This window comes from Nilaparvata lugens, chromosome X (genome assembly GCF_014356525.2).
Source record: "Nilaparvata lugens isolate BPH chromosome X, ASM1435652v1, whole genome shotgun sequence".
Taxonomy (NCBI): domain Eukaryota; kingdom Metazoa; phylum Arthropoda; class Insecta; order Hemiptera; family Delphacidae; genus Nilaparvata; species Nilaparvata lugens.
In genome coordinates this window covers 39,043,785-39,063,420 of record NC_052518.1, presented here as the reverse complement: position 1 = coordinate 39,063,420, position 19,636 = coordinate 39,043,785, and the positions used below count along the sequence as shown (strand labels likewise).

General features: G+C 31.6%; 1 long non-coding RNA gene across 1 annotated transcript; it reads left to right on the top strand.

The window, feature by feature from the left end:
• The first annotated feature begins 317 nt into the window (after nucleotides 1–317).
• Nucleotides 318–4,289, top strand: LOC120355010. Its single transcript, XR_005573364.1, has 3 exons — nucleotides 318–995; nucleotides 1,979–2,108; nucleotides 3,806–4,289. It is a non-coding gene; the product is annotated as an uncharacterized LOC120355010 (long non-coding RNA).
• The last annotated feature ends 15,347 nt before the right edge of the window (nucleotides 4,290–19,636 follow it).

Below are 19,636 nucleotides of genomic sequence, written 5' to 3'. Positions count from 1 at the left end.
CACAAGCCCCAAGCAGCAATTAGATTTTTCTTAAATGAAGGGCGAACCCTTCATTTAAGAAAAATCTTATTGCTGCTTGGGGGTTGTGATAAAATGTTAAATAAGCTTTTTGAGAACTTTTTAATAAAATGTTACAATTTGACATACGCTTTACTAAGGTCTAGGATGTTTTGGTGAAAATGTTTTCAAATCCTCCCAAAATTACGCTAGAAATTAACGTAACTCTAATTCAATTAAAATATTAACTGCTTCTTATATTTCATAGAGCTTCTCAATCAGCGATATATATCACAGTCCATGGAGCATGTTTCCAGTTTTCTGCTGAAGGATAGAGCATGCAACAAAAAATGTTTTGTTTCATGGTCAGGAATTTGCACTACCCTATTCAATTTTCAAACAAAAGGGAAGACAGCTTTTTGTCAGTGACATTTTGGGCTGAAAACAGGAATCCAACACTCGCCCTCTAGCAGTCTCCTTCACTCACTCACTCTCTCTCCCTCTAACACACACTTTCTCACACCCACTCTCTCACTCACTCACACTTTCTCTCTCTCTCTCACTCACACACACATACAGTCCCACACATACACAAACGCACATGCACCTACTTTCTACTTTCTATTTTCCAGTCACCACTATATTTCTCCACTATACGTGCTATAGTGTGTCCAACGGCCAACTCCAAGGTACAAAGTGGAGAGGGGATGATGGTTTGGTTTTGAATTTCTGAGACAAGACAAGAGTTCTTCCATTCGAGAATATTTCTGTTTGTTAGTTCACTTTTCACTATATGGTTTAAACTTTAAAGCTTTAAAGTGGATGACATATCGCACAGTGCGCTCCAGTAATCCAGTGAGATAGTTAGTTGTAGTGTATAGGTTTGTTTTAATTATTGAGTTTCTATCTGTTGTTTTTCCTGTTTCCTGTGTTCTTCATTTTTGTCTTCGTTCCTCTTCGTTACTGTGTCTGCTCCTGAGTCTACAGTGTCAGTGCAGGTAAATGAAAACCACAACCATATTTTTTTATTACGGTACCAACTTGATTTATTGTATTGGAAACAAAATTGTTTTGAAAATTCTTATTTGATGTCGTCAGATCCAGTATTGTCAGAAGTTTCAAATAGATTCGGAAATGAAGTCGTCTTTCTTTATAATTTTCTCAATTTTTAAATAATTTACAAATATTGCCCACTTCTTATTTATCTACAAATTATTTGAAATAGTATCAACTCTATTTTTAATGTTGAGTTAGAATGAATCAAAATTTCATGCAATCGCTTTTGATCTTTTACTCAGTCTGATACCGTAGCTTATTAAGAAAATACCTATAGTTGAATGAATCAACAGTTATTTTCTCTTCAAAAATGTTCTATGTCTATCCCATTTTATGAAAAATATTCAAATTTTGAACACTAGTTGTTCACTGCTTTTGGGATTTGAATTTGGGATACAATATTCCTGAATAGGACACTCCTTGTTTTTATAATCTTTGATCACTTGGTAGAGAGTTACTGGGAAGGATATTTTTAATATTCTTTCCAAAGAATGGACATTGATATGACCAAAGCTCCGCCAATTTATGTAGATGCATTACAATATTATCTTGTATATGTAGTTATTCCAAATTGATTTTTTTTCATACCATTGTACAGTTCAATAATTTTTTTCTTAGTTTATGTTATGTAAATTCATCTAAAACTTTTCTGTATTGTAAGCTATTGTATAAGTTTAGTGTAGGCCTTTAAGCCAGTATATATTGTAATCTACATAAATAAAGTAATCAATCAATCAAGCTCCATTTTATGTTATCAGGAAACTTTTGACATTTTCTTTTCCCTTTTAATATTGAATCCCTAATTTCAATCAACTCATTTTTTTAATAGTAATACGGTACCAAAGTTACGAGAAATTTTCTAATTAAATTGCTATCTTTAATTAAAAAAATCATGACCTTATTTCAGTTATTGTTTCTATTACAGCGAAGAAGCGAGTCCAAACAGCAGTGAAATAACAAGAGCTTGCATAGATGAGGAAATATCATCAGATAATCTTTACTTCCATTGAGAGAGATGGTCAATTTCCAGTCAGAATGGGAGGAGAAAATCGTTTGTGAGTAACTCCAGCAATGTATAATATTTTATATAATAAATATTTCTTGAATAGAAATAAAAAATAAAAATCTAAGTACACTTTTTTAAAATTTTTTATATACCTACGACATGTTTTGGCCATGATGCCATTATCATGTAATTGAATAGAAAATAGCATTAAAAAATACTATCACAAGCTACTTATTCCTGATCACTTATGCTAGTACATTGATATGATTTTCCAGACTAGGACTGTAAATTTTAAATTTATATTTGCATGATTTTATCAAAAATAGGGTTATTGATGTCCAATTGAATTAAATTTATTATTTTATCTCTTATTAATTTTGCCGGCGCATAAATGTGAAATTCGTCTTTAACATTCAGTGCAGGTTTCAGGGCCCCAGTTTTACACTTATATTCTCATGATTAAACAGAGATAAAATAATAAATTCAGTTCAATTGGACATCAATAATCCTTTTTTTATAAAATCATGCAAATTTAACTGGATGGCTCGTTAGAGTAAGTGATAATGAACCGGTCTAATTATCAAGAGAACCCGAGTTCTAATCTAGACCGGGGGCAAAAGATTTTGACCACAGCACAATCACATAGATATGGTCTTTCAGAGGAGACGATAAGCCGACGGTCTTGACTAACTAAAAAGTAGTCACCTCTCATCATCATCCCTCTCACTCATTACCCACGCACAAGCCTATGAGCTTATGTGGGCATCATCCTCAGTATTATTATTATTATTATTATCATTATTAAATATAAACAATTTAAAAAAAGGGTACTTGGAGTTTTATTTTTTATTTCTATTTAAGAATAGCCCCAACGAAAAAATATTATATAGGTATGTCTTGATTTATTCATTCAATTAGTTATCTATCCATTTAGTGTATTATCTGATAAGTAGCCTACACCAAAGTCAAAGACGATGTGGTTTACAATCTAGGTACATTATGCTCATGCCTTGTTATACAAAGTGTTTCAGAGGAGTATTTTAAACTTTTAATTCAAAAAGGAACGCATCTACCGATACAATTTCCAATGAATAGAAAAGGATCTCTTATCAAATTTATAACTTTTTTCTTTTAGAGACATTATGATGACATGAATCGATTATTTCCAACGCAAAATTTGTTTGGTTATTCAACAGAACTAGTAAAATATTTTCAACTTCAATGTTTATTAGAATTCGCAAGGTTTTGGAAGGAATATAACTGAATATTTAATAATAACCTTGTATCTTGAAAGGATAAAACTTGTGTAAAGTTCAATGCTGAGAAAATTTAATGACCATTATTATTTAAAATTAACTCAAACCGTGGAAATCGTGATTACATGAAGACATAACATTGAATTGTCAAATACTGTAACTGTATGTTTGGATCTCTTCAACTAATAGGAAAGATAACCCCTATAGTGAGTATAGTTATGAAATTTTCTGTTAATTTGTATTGAACATAGGGAGTCTAAGAGTGCAGGGCCCCCACGCGCGCATTTTACTGCATCATTTTTGGAACGTCATCTGAGAGACATCGTAGATTTCTTTCAGCTTCTTTCCTAGAATAATCTTACTATAAGTTAAACAGAACTGAGCTCCACTCAAAAATAACGTTTTTGCGGAATGAATGTCCTTCATTTCGCAAACCATTTATGACTGATAATTTTATACAGTACTAATAAAATTGTTTTGATTTTTTTAGATAAAGCATATGAGGACAGTGGGGAGCGCTAATATTGGCCAATGTGTCAATAATATCTTGAGAAGATCAATGATTGATGAGCTGGCCATGAAATTCTCATATACTGGCCGTGCATCAAACGGGAACACAGAAACTCCATTTCATGGGAGTGAGATATCGAAATGCATACTGAGTAAGTAGGCTACCGTATTCCTTTATAGTCGAATATATGACATTTTTGGTTATGTAAATATGGATGTTACTTATTTTTATTGTATGTTAATTTATATGTTAGCAAGGTTAGCGTTTTAGGCCATATTTACACTGCACTGTAGTAGATGTATTTTCAAACCATATTTGTGCCGTATTTGTTTTTCAAACCATACCTGTAGGTACCTATGTACGAATAAAAACAAACAGAAATTCAAGTAGGCCTACCCATTTTAAAATTAGCATATTTTTCTTATAAATAAAAATATTAGAATATTATTTCTATATTATAGGTACTATTCCTATTTTTCTTAGATTTCTATTTTTATGTATTATTCAAGAGTAGCCCTAAAGAAAAAAGACTATAGGTATGTTTTTTCCCAGTATGGTAATGCGTTCACAATAGCTTGCTCAAAGTTGCAACCATATTAGTCCAGTCAATATAGACATGAAAAAGAGGGCCTGCTGGCAGTTTATATTCTATTTCTGATTTTTAATAACTATATTTTTTGATACATCAATGAAATTTAAACTTGAACTTTCAGCAGTAAAAACTTAAAAACATTTTGGGACATTATCCATTACCTATCAATATTTGGCAATAAAATAGTTTTGGGCAAAGCCTGCTATTGTTTCCCAATTATATTTATATTATTTGAGATTGTATCCACAAATGGATGAATAAATTCAGAACCAACCAATATTTTCAAGATAATATTTTTCTTATAAATAAAAATATTAAAATATTATTTCTATATTATACTATTCCTATTTTTCTTAGATTTCTATTTTTATGTATTATTCAAGAGTAGTCTTGTGCTATAAAGATACAGAGTGGCCCATAAACCTTGTATTTTTGATTATTTATCCAGTTTTCAGTTATTTCCTACAAATCCAGTACCTAATCGGACAGAGAAATTCGTTCTCGCCTTTTTCAGATGATGAAATTCTGAAAAAAATGAGACCACTCGGAACTCTTCATCTTTAATAAGAGAACCGTACTGAGTTACAATTTTTCAAAAATGAGTGAAATTTTAAGGAAAAAATCAACTTTGTTGAATTTTAGTTTTTGATTATCAATATCTTCCGATTGTTACCATTCAAATCTATATGAGATAGAGCACTCTACCTGATCTCAGATTGTGGAGCACAAAATCACGACCAGAGAGAATTCGAATTTCTCATTTAAATGGGAACAATTGGATGATATTGATGATCAAAAACTGAAATTCATCAAAATTAATTTCTTCTCAAAATTTTACTCGTTCTTGAAAAATTCAACTCAGTACTCATTGGAGAATTGAGAATAATATCATTTATTCAGAATTTCATAATCTTAAAAAAAGGCTACAGCGAGTTCTTCCGTCCGATTACTGGATATGTTGGAAATAGCTGAGAACTGAACAAATAACTGAAAATACGAGTTTTTGGGCCACTCTGTATCTAGTAAAGGAAATTTTGCATGAAAAAATTGGTTCTGGATTTTTCTTCTGTATCCGCACAATATATTAAGAAATCAGAACTACAATTTAAATTGCAAGCACTATATATATAGTGACTGGACTATTCTGGTAATCACAACACTAAGATTAAAGGTGGCATTCTAGCCGCGGTTAACACTTCTGCCAGTTCATTCATTCGTCAAACTTCTTGTAACATATCCAACATTGAAACTGTACCTTAGAACAAGAACCAATAATTCTAAAATTTGAAATTTTGAGACAAGAGCATTTAAGAAATTAAATCAAAATTATCTATAGCATTGAAATGCTAATGTCATAAAATTATCTATTAGGCTATAACTAGTTCTACAATTAAGAGCATAACAATAATTCTTATGGTCTATTGTAAGGCTGAACCTATGCTGCTTCTTGCTCATTGATGCGGGGGATCAAGGTTTTGCTAAAATATTTTCATTTTTATACCATACGAGAATGTTATTTTATTAGAATTTTTTGTGGCAATTTTGCAGTATTTTTGCATCAATAGGATTCCGTGTTTCTCTTGAATAAATTCTGACTTATGATTATATGGGTTGAAGTTTGAGAAAAACCCATTTGTTTACATTTTAAGAGAATTAAAGATGTTGGTAATCTCCAAGAGATAAGTTATTGATAGAATACTCTACCTTTTAATGTACAACTGAGTTCCAACCCCTCATAAGGGGTTTACTTGGGGGTTGTAACTGGAATATTTAAAATGTAAACACCCATTGTGTGGTTAATCATTGTAAAGGTATTATTAAAACAAGAAAGGTGGCATCAATAAGAATGTTCTATGATACTTGTATCCACAATGGCGGCTGATTGAAGTTTTAGTTTTTAAAGAGATGAGGGGTTGTAACACAAATATTTAAATGTAAACACCCATTGTGTGGTATATAATTTTAAAGGCCTTTTTAAAACAAGAATGATGACATCAATGAAAATGTTCTATGATACTTTTATCAAAAATGGGGGCTGATTTAGTTCTAGTTTTTATAGAAATGATTGATAAAAGTAATAAAACTTAAAACAACACTTTTTCAATGAATAACGAAACACATTGAAAAACTGATTATTTATTTAGTAATCTGTTACATTTAATTTCAAAAGATGCTCGAAATGCTCCCCTTCTCTCGTTTGACAGTGTGCCAAACTGTCATAAATGTAAATGAGATGTCCTTTTGAAGGCCTAAGTCAACCCCTTATGAGGGGTTGAAGTTCATTTATGTATGTCAAAAGGTAGAGTATTTGACCAATAACTTATCCTGAAAGTTACAGTATGTATAACAGACTCCAATTTATAAAAGTTTTTTGCATGATATTTTTGAAATGGCATGGATATCACTCCAAGAACCATATGGTACCTTGCCCTTAAGTTTTTTCGAGGACACGTAGACAAAGCTAGAAGACAAAAATAACTATATCTCAGTAATTTATTATAGGAATTTACAAAATCAGGCATAATTCTCTTGAGAATTGGAAGCTCTGAATTTTACTCATCATACACATTTCCATTGAACCATGATTCAGACAGTAAACTTAAATTTAAAACTTTAATGTAGACATGATACCATTCTAAATTTCTAAGGAAAATGTTCATCCATTAAATAAATATGGTGATTATTCTTAAAAAATTAAATGCCGGATTACATGAAAACTATGGAGGATTCAGAATATACCTTGAAGAATAGAATACCGTGGTTGTGGTAGTACTGATGTATGTATTTTTGAGACACTCTGTATGATTTGATAAGCTACATAATCAGCATTCTGAGAATAGATTACCGAGAAATTTCATATTTTACTCATAATAACCTATTAAGTTATCCCACTCAACTGTACATTTCATATTTACAGGACCAAGAGCAGAGAGACTACGCCTCATGAAGCTCAAATCGAGGACGATAGCAGTTCAAAGTAAAAATATATAATAAGTTATAAATTAAAAGTTCAATTTTTGTAATATTTAATAAAAGTCATTGCATTTTATTGAAAATAATGTTTTCTTATTTACATTTTTCGCTCATAATGATATACTCTGGAATTAAGCTTTAAAGAAAATAAACTAATATAGATATTAATATATAATATTTAATATTTTAATAGATATTCAAAGTAATAATATTGATGTGTTACTCAGATGTATATGAACTGTATTCCATTTGAGGTGTTGCAAGCATAGAGGGCTGTTTGAACTGGAGCAGATTTGATTTAATTAATTCATCAAATGGCGAGTGACTCATGCACTGCTCCCTCTCAGGACAGTCTGCAAGCTGTTATTGGTTAGCAGAGGTCGATCTTGACTCAATTAATACAGCTACAGAGACAGTTTATAGACTGCCCTGACAGGAGAGAATGAATAAGTAATTTGCCATTCACAGGAGAATTTTAAGGAATATTTCAATTTGAATAATATTGAAAATATAAAATATATATTAATAATCTGATTCAAGGCCAGTGCAATCCAATATCAATGCTTAATCATAATTCAAATTTCATCCAGAATTTGAAATAAATCTGTAATTCTTATTATTCATGATTCAATTATTCTTCCAAACTAATGCTCCAATCTTACTATTGCCTTAATACTCTATTTCTATACTCAGTGGACATCCATACATTCTATATTTAGAAGAAATTGATACAAAATATATATATTATATAGTCTATATATATATATATATATTATATAATCTATATATTATATAGATTTCATCTATACATAGAATGTATGGATGTCTACTGAGTAAAGAAATAGATTATTAAGGCAATAGTAAGATTGGAGCATTAGTTTGGAAGAATAATTGAATCATGAATAATAAGAATTACAGATTCATTTCAAATTCTGGATGAAATTTGAATTATGATTAAGCATTGTTATTGGATTGCACTGGCCTTGAATCAGATTCATGATTCGAAGCTGAAACAAGCTCACTTCAAGAAGGCAGTATGCCTTGAATCAGGATTGATTCACTCCAAACATACAGCTTGAATCAGACTCTGATTGATCTAGAATCACAATAGAATCGAGCTTGCATTTCGTGAAAGGTGTGCCAGGTGGCCTTGAATGGGGGGATTGCATCCAGCATGCGTTTCAAGCCTGAGTCAAGACTGCATCTCAATCCTGATTCGACCGTGCATCTCGGGCCTGAATCGAGCTCGCAACGCGACCTTGATTTTAGCTCGCAGCACCAGCCTGATTAGAGCCTGCATTTCGAGCTCGAAACTGGCTTGAACGATGTATAAACGGACTCTTGAATTCAACTCATTTCGAGCAAAACGCATATGCGAATGAAATCTTGAATCAAGCCCTCACGTTTGACAAAAAGAGCTTGTTTTGATTTCGATTCAAGTTGATTTTGCTGATTGGGATGCTATCTCAGTCCATATATACACTAGACCATTCACTGTCTAGCTTATAATTTCATAATTATCATTGTGCTATTCTCTCATCTCCTAGATATTTGTTCGACTCATACAATATAAAGAAAGCTAACTAAGTAGTTGCTGAATGGGCCACGAAATAAATGTAGGTCTCATTTCGCTGGGGGGGGGGGATACATCCTCATATCCCCCCTGGATATGCCACTGACTCAACAGCACAGGACAGAATTTACTCTGATGGACAGTATTAGAGGAGGCTGCGCGAGGTCTACTATTCACAGAACAGTACCTCATAAAACAAATGTATTGAAAGCCTAAAATATTCCCTAAACTTGGTATCTTTATCCAACAGATGCCTGGTAATCACAATTCTAGAAAAACCTTCTTATCCCCAGTCAATAAAAAGTTCAATGGGTTTTCATTTACAAAATTCATCAATAGATCATTAGCTACAGCAACGTGTTGGACATCTATGTTGCCTATGACTGAAAATATAATCGTGCTCTGCGAGGTTGCTGTCAGAGAAAACACACGCTTTTTTTATCACGCACGTGTGATTTTCGCGTATCACGGTTGACGGAACCCGCAATAACGCTGCGTGGTTCAGAGAGACCTAAGCTTAAAATTGCTAATACTTTGAAGTAATGCACATGCGCTGGATCGATCAATCAAATTTACAAAAATTGCTAATATTCTCAAGCATGAGCAACGATCAACAAGAACTTATTATGTTAACATATATTATGTTATGTTATTATATGTGTAGACTTGGTTAGACCGAAGTATAATACTAGTAGTTCTGTGAACAGTAGACCTCGCGCAGTTTTATAAACCGCAACCTCCTCATATACTGTCCATCAGAGTAAATCCTATCCTGTCATGTTGTGTCGGCAAGATATCAGTGTGAAAACGGCTAATGGCTGTTTGGGTTGGTGTATCAAAAATGCTAACATCAAAAGCTAATCTCCTTCAAGACATACTGGCAACAGGACAGCCCGAGTTCAAAGCAGAGAAAATTTGAGAGCCAATACTATGGTATTTTAGTTATTAATTGCATGCGTTATTGCACGCAATCAATAGTTCATTTAATAGTGCATAAAAATTGCATTCAATGAGGCATGCAATCAATAGTCTACACAGCTGCTGATTTCTTTCCCATGTTACATTGAGATATGCGTCATGGCATGCAATTTATTATAATCCACTCGACAGCTGATTTATGATGAATAATTCTATAGTCTGATTTTTACTCTAATATATTGGTGTATGAAGGAGGCTCCTTTTTCCTTTTATATTATCCTTGAAATTTCCAAAAACCTTGTATATACGTCGACGCGCAATTTGAAAAGGAACAACTGTCAAATTGCATGAAAATCTATTACCGCGTTTCGCCGTAAATGCGCAACATATAAACATAAAGAGAAATGCCAAACCGTCGACTTGAATCTTAGACCTCACTTCGCTCGGTCAATTAATAGACCTGCAGTTTTACTTATGCTAGGATCAAAATTTCAGGTGGGTTCCCAACCACGGAGACATGATTATGCAGCTCATAATTTTCTGTTAGCTGAGCTGGCCTATGAAATCCTACGTTTATTCATTTATTCAACGATGATTTAATCGATGATATTAATTGAACAACAGCTGTTTTTCTTCAAGTTACATTGATATATTAAATTGCTTGCGTCATTGCATGCAATTTATAATCATCTTGATAGTTGATCTATGATGAATAATATTGTAGTCTGATTCTTACTCTAATATTGGCGTATGAAGGAGGCACCTTTTCCTTTTATATTATCCTTGAAATGCAAAATTTCCAAAAGCCTTGTATATACGTCGACCCGCAATTTAAAAAGGAACATATACCTGTCAAATTTCATGAAAATCTATTACCACATTTCGCCGTAAATGCGGAACATAATATTATAAACATAAAGAGAAATGCAAAGCCGTCGACTTAAATCTTAGACCTCACTTTGCTCGGTCAATTATGTTCCTATATATTGTTTATTATATATTATTTACTACATCTATATAGGCCTATTGCTATACAGTATATACAAGCACACTATATTGAAATTGCTATACAGTCGAGCCTCTCTATAACAAGCCACCACTTAATAAATTCTTCTAAGCAACAAATATTTTTACCTTGTCCCATGACATTTCAGAATTTTGGCTGCTTATTTTCTTCTATAACGAATTTTGGACCTCTCAACTACAAAGTTATCTCTCTTCACTTCAACATACAAAATGTAGTGTGTATAAGAAGCCAACAGTCAGAATTGTTTAGTTTCAGCAGAAAGGTCAATAAACTAAAAATAATGACAAGTTCAGGTAGGAAGAAGATAGGATGGTAAACAGTGAATAGAGTTTGAAACACATGTCGGAAATTGAATGCAAGTTACTGGAAATAGAATTTCAAAAACCTGTCATTCGTAGAACAGGCAGGTAGACAGGACTTTCCCATCCTTCTGCTTTTGTCACACATTTCAATTCTTAGAGCTGATGATGATGATGACTGTGACGAATCTGAAGAGAAGAATCTACAAGCTTTCAAAATTATCAGGCGAGGATTACAACTAAAAATAGTGTAGACTACCAGACAACATTTTCGACTGTTTGAATAGAGATGAGAGTCGTTTATTGAACGTGATGTTTCACTCAAATGCAAAATTTAACCGAAAATTACTCACTTTTTCAAGTAAAACGTTAAAAAATGGAAAAGTTGAGTCATTATAGTAACTATTTATAGTAAAGTTATTGACAAAATTACTTCTTATTCTCTTATCCGATTTCCCATGAAATAATGCTTTCTATATCCTGTATACACTGTATAAAATATGAATAAGGAAGAGAGTTCCGTAGTTTAGTATAGGATATTTCAGAGAACTTTAAATTTAATTTTTTTCCTACTCACACTGGCGATCAAGAGTCATCTCACGCCAGTGGTTTTTTCCCTTACCATCTACTATCAAATTATTGAATTGTATTGTCATGCTGAACTTTATTTGAATTCTGCATTATGTATTTATGTGTCTGTGTGAAGTATTTAATATCTTTTATAGATTCATAAATAAAGTGATATTCAATATTTTTCATATTGGTCTCATTCGATGGAGCCCATTCCTATACTATTCTCATAATTTGTCTCAAAAAATTCGACCATGAGAGACTTTGAAAGTTTTCAAATTTGGCAGGCCAGCTCCACTACGTCCAGATCGGGAAAAAGTGTGAATCAATGAAAATAATTCTGGGCTTCAGTTCTATAACATTTTCATAGTTTAGGATCAAAAATCACGCTGTCGCGGAGGAGAAGGATGTAGGTGATGAGGTCCTTTGCCGCCCCCAGATAAGAATTATTGAAGGAAACTGTGATGAAAATATATGAATCAAGTCTTCAGCTATCACGTTAAACTTTCATAATATTTGGGCTCAACCAAGATGCTGCCAGAAGACAGAATGGTTGTAAGTAGCCAGGTCCTTTGCAGCCTCCAGAGAAGAATTATTTTTAAAAATATGATGAATTCCAATAGGATAACGCATCATGCCATCATATTACGTTCATCCATCATATTACCTCATAACTTCTGCTCGACAAGTAGTACGTTACACTCTCAACAGAAGATAGCATGTCTGCGAAGTTGGCCCGGATAATGTCAGCCCTCTCAATGAAAATGTTATAAATCATTAGTTTAGGTTTGTTTTAACAAATTTGACATTTGTTTGGGTTTCTAAATACCAAATTTGAAAGTTTCAAATTTTCCGGGCCAACTTCACACTAGCCCGGAAATTTTCACAAAATTAGTTGAAAAAAGTCTAGATCGTTAGTTTAGAGTTAGTTTAAGTTTGTTTTGACAAATTTGATGTTTTTTTAGGTTTCTGAATACCACATTTTTGGAAACTTCAAATTTTCCGGGCCAACTTCACACCAGCCCAGGAATTTTCATAAAATTAGTTGAAAATAGTCTAGATCGTTAGTTTAGGTTTGTTTTGACAAATTTGACGTTTGTTTAGATTTCTAAATACCTAATTTGGAAGTTGCAAATTTTCGTCTGGACCAGCTTCACACTCCAGCCACAGACCACATTAATCAATGAAATGGGTTGAAAAGTGTGTAGATCATTAGTTTAGCTTAAGTTCAGATTTGTTTTGACAAATTTGATGTTTATTTAGGTTTCTAAATATCAAATCTGGAAGTTTCAAATTTTTTGTCCGGGCCAACTTCACACCCCAGCCACAGACCACATTAATCAATGGAATGGGTTGAAAACTGTATAGATCGTTAGTTTAGCTTATAATAGATAAGATTTCAGCTTTGTAATATTACATTTTTTCTCGATTAAAATCGAATCTTCAATTCAAGATCTATAAAACTTGATAGTAAATATCAGAGTAATCAATATGCGGACAACTTTTAACTGAGAATTTATCATAAATAATTGTGTTGCACATTCCATGGTATCACCGAAACAGAGTTAACAGAATTAACAGATCATTATAAATATAGAGGATATATAAATTTAAAATAACAGTTTTGAAATAAAGTTTTATTGAGAACAAATGTAAAATGTAAATTCTAAACTTGTAATTTATAATTTTTTGGAATTTAATATCGGTGACGTGTTCATAAAGTCATCACTGGTTTGAGGTGTGGCTTTGCTCTGTACTTGTTAGCTTTCTCTAAAAAATGATGGCTGGCTATGGAAAAGTGTTTTGTGCTCTCTGAATATTTTTCTGTTTAATTGAAATTTATAATGTTTTAAATTGAGTTTTGAACAGTTTTATGGTGTTCTAATTTTGTATAATTTGTTTTGTGTGTCTACAAGCCTATAGCCATTGTTTTTCAACTATATAAATGGATAAGTATTTAGCTTGTAATGATGCTAGATGTTTAAGTGTGTAAGGTATTGTTTTGTGGATTTGTGTTGTATATTGCCAAAGTTCTTATGAAGATTATAAGTTGATTTGCTCTGAAAACTGGATTTCTCATTCATAAGAAATAGATCCATTCATAATTTATCAAGAATCTACCATTTTGGAGCCGATAACTTTCTTTAGGTTAATAGGTGAGAAATGCTATCCAACCTATTTAGGAGAAATTGGTAGCATGGCAAATGGTACCCCTGGTGGGACTCAAACTACAAAATATATCCCTGGTTATAAAAAATTATTGGTAGGATAGATATCTTGATAGATTGTGAATGGGAGATGCTGCTGAGTGGGAAATTGGTTCGAGAAAGTTCAGGTTCAAATGAGTAAATATTTTTTACGCAGTAGCAAGATGGAGAACAATGAAAATAATGAAGTTTTATTCAGTGAAAACATTCAAAACTTAGATAAAGAATCTCAAGATTTAGACCTAACCTTAAACAATGACTCAAACGATAGTGTAGCTGTAAGTGAAAACGTTCCAAATGTAACAATTCATGAGGAAGTAGTAGAAATATCAAATGAAACAAGTATGGTAGGAGCTAAAAATGATCTAAATCTTATAGCGTTCCTAACACAAATGTTTGATAGACAAGATGCTAGGTTTGATGAGCAAAATGCTAAGATTGATAATTTGAAACAAGATCAAAGTGCTAGGTTTGATGATATGAAGCAAGAATTTGCTAGTATTAGACTAGAGCAGGTTAGTATAAACCTTCTATTAAAAGATACACATGAAACATTGATAGATAATCATGAAGATGAATGCAAATTGAAGCAGGATGATAGTAGTGTTAAGATACAAGATCAATTATTTCAAGTTTTAGATAATGTAGGCCTAGTTACTGTTATTGAAAAAGTAAATCCTAGTGAGATAGTAGAATTGAGTAATGTAGTAGGTAGGGAGTTGTCTTTATTGAAAGTCAACAGTAAAGGAAGTAGTATTGCCAAATTGAAAGTTAGGAAAACAGTAAATAAAGTGAATGTTTACATGAGACAGGTTTCTGTAGAGGTTAGGAACAATGTAAACAAAATGAATCTTGCTTTGTATCAAGTTGATGAATTCAACTTTCAACTAAAAATTGAAAAAGTGTATGCAAAGCATTATCTAGTGAACATGACTGATTTTTGTAAGCAAAATGGCTCTGTTGAAACAAATGAACCCATGAATGAAATCATGTTCTTGAAGAAAACAAAGCACAAAGTCACCATTGATGTGTTAGTATTCAAAGGTTGTTTCAAGTTGCTTACTTACAAGATGATGACAGTGAATCACATGATGAAAGGGTATTCCCCGGCACTATGTTATGATTAGGAATCCTGTGTTATGCCGGGATTCAGAATAGCATAATCGCTACACAGTGTATGGTAAGAGTCCATAATTGTGTCTTTTTTCTTTCCTATAGCCTATTTTTCTTGGCCCTTAATCATTTCAAATTTAGAGTCTTTCCTGTCTTTGTGTAATGTTCAGTAAATTTCTTCTATGATGCATATCTTAACCAATCTTGTCCATAGTCATTTGAATTTGTATTTTTTCTGAAATAATTTTGGAAGTTAAAATAGTAGCTTATTTTCCTAATCTTTAAATTGTTGATGAAACTTAACTTTTCTAAAATCTATCTATTGTAGTGTAAATAATTGTTTGCTTGCGGTATATTTTTTCATCATGTATTACATATTTTAATTATGTCTATTTTTTGTCAGGTATCATATTAGGTAACTAGGTTTTTCAGAGCAAATTATGTCCCATTTTCTCATTTTAGTATATTTTTATTAAATATACTTCCTCATGAAAGTTTAGTACTGACATGTAGGATAGGCTCTAATTAATCTTTCTCTTCCTTGTATTATTTAGGAAATTTATTTACCCAATTTTCTTTTTCTCTTATTTGTATTTTTTAGGGAACTTATTCACCCATTATCCATCTTGATCATCTTTGTATTGTAATCTTGAAATGGTTTGTACTTATTATACAGTCTTCAAATTCTGAAATTATTTAAAAAATAAATGGTTCAATTTAGAACATGCTGAAATTTAATCTTATGTATAAATTCTTTTGTTATAATAATAGAACTTCAAAATTTGAAAGTATTAATGAATTGTGTCACCATATATATGAGATGTTCAATATAAATGAAAGTTAACTTGAATAATGTTTTCATTAAATAAAAACGTATTGTCATATTATTAATTGAAATGAGTTAAAGGTTAAAATTTCTCTAAAGTTTTTGTAATTGATGTCTTTTTCTAAATTGAAAAAAAAAACTGTTTGTTCTATAAATTTTGATATGATTGATTATCGTTTGAAATGGATGCTGGAGTGTATGTAGAATTTTCAGTGGGGTTTGTTGATTAGAATTTTGCTGGTATGTGATTGTTTTTTGAGATGGAAACCCATTATTGCCTAAAGAAGGAATAACAGAGGTTATGACTTAGAGAGGCAGTAATGAGATAATATTTTTTGTGTTGATTACTTATGTTGATTGCCATAGATGCAGATGATTGCCATAGATGCAGATGATTACTTATGAATATTAATTGCCTTTGAAGCAAAATATTATTGATGTTTTGAATGATTTCTTGTTTAATGATTGATAGTAAAGTTTTGTCATAAAATGTAGTTTGTGTTTAGAACATTGAAAAGTCGAAATAAACTATAGTATCCGATAAACGATGATTAATAATATTAAATATTTTGCTTTTTATACAATATTTGAATGAAAAATTAAAATGAAAATTTATAAATTTGTCCACATAAATAATTTTGAAACCCTGAATGATAAATCATAAATGTGAAATATTATACTAAATGATAATGAAATGCAGATATATTGTATTATGAAATGATTGTGAATAGAAGATCAATTGTCTGAAATTATTGAAATATGTATTGAAATTATTTTTGTTGTGATTATCTGATGTTTTTTACAATTTTGATAATGATACAGAGTGTTATGAAATTTATGTAACATGTATTTGTTTATGATCTAAATTTTGAAGAATGGATTAAATTTTGTTATTTGAACAGTGAATAAATGGAAATGAAATTATTTTTTATTAAAATTTTGTAATTGATATCTCTATAGAGTTTGAGGAAATTTCGCAATTTATGTATTGCTGACTGTATAATAGGATGTTAACAAATTTCATTTTTATATCGATTATATACTTAGAAATAATTTTCATGTGTATTAGTTTGTATTGGTAGCCTAATCAAAATTTTCTTTTTAGTTTATAAGCATTTTAAAATAACAAGTACAGCATGGACATTAACATCAAAATAATTATCACGTGAATCTCGAAATCGAATGAAGAGTGTTAAGAACATTTGGGTGATTTTCGAACTAGTGTGACTCATTAATTGAATATCTATGCCAATATCTACGCTGATGCCTACACCAATGCCAATGCCAATATCTACCCCAATATCTACACCAATAACTATGCCGATAGCTACACTGATATCTACACCAATGTCTGCACCAATGTCGAAGCCAATGCCTACGACAATGCTGATGCCAATGCCTGTGCCAATGTTGATGCCAATGCCAACGCCAATATCTACATCAATATCTACACTGATGTCTACACCAATGCCAATGCCAATATCTACGTTGATGTCTACGCCGATGCCTGCACTGATGCCAATGCCTGCGCCAATGTCAATGCCAATGCCTATGCCAATGCCGACACCAATGCATACGCCAATGACAATGCCAACGCCTATTGCTGACCATGTAACTCAAACTTCAACACTACCACATTACCTGGAGGTAATTGCCATCCATGTTCACATTCACAACTTTGAATTCAGAATAACAGTCACAGTATCATGAAAGAAATTGATTCAAAAAAAAATCCTCTCCTAAATTATTCCTGTATGCAGAACTCTAAATCTTGAAAGCTGAAAATATCAAAAAACCAAACCTTACCTAAATTAATCCTCACCTAAGTTAATCCTGTATGCAGCGTCTATCTCTTTTCAAAAAAACAAATTACATTGTCATTACAAGCCTGAAATGTACATTGTATAATTATATGATACAAAATTTACGTGACTCTGTATTGAGTTTGGTATGCAGCCGTCTACTACAAACATGAGGCAATGCTAACTGAGATGTCACCTGTATCGAGTTTGGTATGCAGCTGTCTACTACAAGCATGAGACAATGCTAACTGAGATGTCACCTGTATCGAGTTTGGTATGCATCAGTTGACTACAAGTATCAGACCAACACTATGAGTATTCGGATCAGCCCAACACTGATGTCATCACACTGGAGTCACACTTAACTGAAATTCATACTGAGTGCCTTAACGGACTGTTTTCCAAAATTAAATTTGCATCGATAAAATCAACCACGTCAATAGTGAAAGAAATGAACATTTTTTGATTTATTGAAATTTTATGTGAAAATTCAATGAAACAATTCATCAATTCATTTAAAAAAAATTTTTTTTTGTTCAACATACTAAATTTTCATGCGATAAAAAATTGAATTTTTCTATCTATTAAATTTATGTGCAATTTCAAAAACTATTCTTTAATATATATTAAACTTTCCATTGAGATATTTTCCTTAAATTATAAAGCTCAGTCAAAAGTAATTTTGATATTCTATATTTTGAAATATTGTTTAGAAATATATAACAAATGCTATTGATGAATTTTTATGATAATTTTCAATTATAGTTGACATGTAATGTTTTTATAGAAAAAATTGTTACTGTTCTCGAATTTAATTTCAACAATTTCCATTTGTTTCAATGTAAATTTTTTTCTTTGAATTCTCAAACAGTAAAATTTTTTATGTCAAGAGGGGGGTATTTGTAATATTACATTTTTTCTCGAATAAAAATCTTCAATTTGAGATCTATAAAACTTGATAGTAGATATCAGAGTAATCGATATGCGGACAACTTTTAACTGAGAATTTATCATAAATAATTGTGTTGCACATTCCATGGTATCACCGAAACAGAGTTAACAGAATTAACAGATCATTATAAATATAGAGGATATATAAATTTAAAATAACAGTTTCGAAATAAAGTTTTATTGAGAACAAATGTAAAATGTAAATTCTAAACTTGTAATTTATAATTTTTTGGAATTTAATATCGGTGACGTGTTCATAAAGTCGTCACTGGTTTGAGGTGTGGCTTTGCTCTGTACTTGTTAGCTTTCTCTAAAAAATGGTGGCTGGCTATGGAAAAGTGTTTTGTGCTCTCTGAATATTTTTCTGTTTAATTGAAATTTATAATGTTTTAAATTGAGTTTTGAACAGTTTTATGGTGTTCTAATTTTGTATAATTTGTTTTGTGTGTCTACAAGCCTATAGCCATTGTTTTTCAACTATATAAATGGATAAGTATTTAGCTTGTAATGATGCTAGATGTTTAAGTGTGTAAGGTATTGTTTTGTGGATTTGTGTTGTATATTGCCAAAATTCTTATGAAGATTATAAGTTGATTTGCTCTGAAAACTGGATTTCTCATTCATAAGAAATAGATCCATTCATAATTTATCAAGAATCTACCATTTTGGAGCCGATAACTTTCTTTAGGTTAATAGGTGAGAAATGCTATCCAACCTATTTAGGAGAAATTGGTAGCACGGCAGCTTATAATAGGGTATAATAGATTGGAACCCACCAGTCATGTAAGTGGCTTCTTATACATTCATATCTCCTATTGTAACAGTCATGAAAGCGTTTCTATGTGTACTGCTGAGGTGAATAGGTTTTTTATTAGAAGTTAACAGTGCATTCTTTCAAAATCAATTTTTTCCATTATATCAATGGAACTATTGCTCATATCTATCAGGAACTATAGAAC